Source organism: Sinocyclocheilus rhinocerous, unplaced genomic scaffold (genome assembly GCF_001515625.1).
Source record: "Sinocyclocheilus rhinocerous isolate Xijiao unplaced genomic scaffold, SAMN03320098_v1.1 scaffold323, whole genome shotgun sequence".
Taxonomy (NCBI): Eukaryota; Metazoa; Chordata; class Actinopteri; order Cypriniformes; family Cyprinidae; genus Sinocyclocheilus; species Sinocyclocheilus rhinocerous.
The window spans coordinates 781,225-783,942 of record NW_015643640.1 but is presented as its reverse complement, the minus strand read 5'-3'; the positions used below and the strand labels follow the sequence as shown (position 1 = coordinate 783,942).

General features: G+C 34.5%; 1 pseudogene; it reads left to right on the top strand.

Moving 5' to 3' along the window:
* LOC107757567 (glutamyl-tRNA(Gln) amidotransferase subunit B, mitochondrial-like) overlaps positions 1-2,718 on the top strand; it is a 30,148-nt pseudogene that overhangs the window by 17,969 nt on the left and 9,461 nt on the right.

The window sequence follows — 2,718 nt, the reverse complement described above, 5'->3', positions numbered from 1 at the left end:
CCTGGAGCACAAAAGCAGTCTTAAGTCGCTTGGGTATACTTTTAGCAATAGCCAAAAAACATTGTATGGGTCAAAATTATCGATTTTTCTTTTATGCCAAAAATCATTAGGATATTAAGTAAAGATCATGTTCCATGAAGATATTTTGTACATTTCCTACTGTAAATAAATCAAAACTAAATTTTTTATTTTTTATTTTCTCAATATTTAGATTTTTTACACCCTCAGATTCCAGATTTTCAAATATTGTCCTATCCTAACAGACCATACATCAATGGAAAGCTTATTTATTCAGCTTTCAGATGATGTATAAATCTCAATTTCCCAAAATTTACCCTTATGACTGGTTTTGTGGTCCAGGGTCACATATTTTTTATTTGGCTCTCCTAGCACTCTGCTGCTGTTTGGAAACCCTTGGTCAGACACAGATGTGTAATAGATCTGTTTAGGTCTAGATAAACTAGCAATTAAAATGGTTTAGTTGTGTAACAGTTTGGTGTGTGTGTTTGCAGGCAGGCTACCAGATCACTCAGCAGAGGGTTCCTATAGCAGTGGATGGCATGCTGGTCTACAGTCAATTTGAAGGTCGCCAAAGAAACCAAGTTGTAACCAAGAGTGTGAAAATCAAGCAGATCCAGCTTGAGCAAGACAGTGGGAAGAGTCTCCATGATGAAGAACGCAGCCAGACTCTCATAGATCTCAACAGGGCAGGTGCTGCTGCGTCTTCACTCTTATACAGAGACATGAAGTCTGTAGCTTTGTGGACGGTGTCTGATATGAATGTGTCTGTAGGTGTAGGTCTGATGGAGCTGGTGATGGAGCCAGAGATGTGTTGCGGAGAGGAGGCAGCAGCTGCTGTCAGAGAGCTTCAGCTCATTTTGCAGGCTCTGGGCACCTGCCAGGCGAACATGGCCGGTGATTGAATACAGCCCCTACTGCTAACATTGATCAGAACCCTGTCTATGCACATTTATATGGGTCTCTGACACAAATCACCTTGCTTGCACCAACATTATCATAGTTAGTAATCCATCCAGTATCCATAAGGATTGCTGATAGGGTTAAATTCTCAATATCTTTTAGCCTTTTGGTTATTTTCAGGGCATATTTCAATACTGATGTGCTTGCTCTGAAATTATTATTTTTTGTCTAAAAGACATCATTGATCAGAACCCTGTCTATGCACATTTATATGGGTCTCTGACACAAATCACCTTGCTTGCACCAACATTATCATAGTTAGTAATCCATCCAGTATCCATAAGGATTGCTGATAGGGTTAAATTCTCAATATCTTTTAGCCTTTTGGTTATTTTCAGGGCATATTTCAATACTGATGTGCTTGCTCAGAAATTATTATTTTTTTGTCTAAAAGACATAATTTTGACCAAATAGGTCCTGTTGTGAAATAGATTATGTTTAGATGCATGAAGTAAAATACAGTAAAATCTAGTTAAGACAATCAAGTAACTTTCCCCATACTGTTTTTCGTTACATAAACACAAGGAAGAATGACATTTAATCAGTTTCATTTTAATAAACTGCAATATTTACATATTTTAACTGAATCTTACTAATATTTTAACAATGCATTTTAACAATATTTTAACAATATTTTAACATTACAATTTCTGTGCAATTTTCCAGAAACATTTTTGAGTAATGAAGCAAACAAATTGTTGAGTCAAGATTCAGTGAAAAGGACAGTTTGAACTGAATCACAGAGATTAATTGAACCTACAGACTTTTTTGCTACTGACGTTTAAATTAAAGATTTACGATGAAAACTTAGACAAATAAGGATTGCAAAAGTAATCCAATGACACAGTGTTTATAAAACAACATGGCTAAAAAAGTTGTGTTACAATTACCACACTAATAATATTGCTTCATTTTATATTGGCAGCAAAATCATTAATATTCAATATATCGGCCAGCCCAGTACATGCTATTCTATACGTCACCAAGATGTCTATTAAAGAGTGCATCATGAATCACATTAATTTTTGTGTTCAGATATCTAATAAACAGTTGTGTACTCGCATACATCATAAATCAGGAATATTGCAGAAAGATCTTCTAAATGCCATTCAAACAACTGACATGAAATGCTTTGAAGATGTATTGCAGATGAGCAAATGTTCACGATTTTTAAAAACTCGTCTCTAAAATTGAAAAAGGCACACACAAATTTAACATCTGGACACTGAATGCATACTATCAGGGCCAAATGAATAGGCTATATAACACAAAAGGACTGTAATGGGCCTCCCTCACCAATGATCTCTCTTTTCTCTGATTATGTAAACTTTGTTTTTTTAGTATTTGTGCTTTGAATGCACTGAGATATTTGAATTCTTGAATCGTAATGTGAGTGAGTCATAGTTTCAATTACAGACTTTAAGAACATTGATAAAATGTAATGTTTGTGTAGGAGACACACATTCAAATATGACCCTGGACCAAAAAAAACAGTCATAAGGGTCAATTTTTCGAAATTGAGATTTATACATCATCTCAAAGCTGAATGAATAAGCTTTCCATTGATGCATGGTTTGTTAGGATAGGACAATATTTGGCCGAGATACAACTATTTGAAAATTTGGAATCTGAGGATGCAAAAAAATCAAAATATTGAGAAAATCACCTTTAAAGTTGTCCAAATGAAGTTCTTAGCAATGCATATTACTAATCAAAAATTAAATTTTAATATATTTA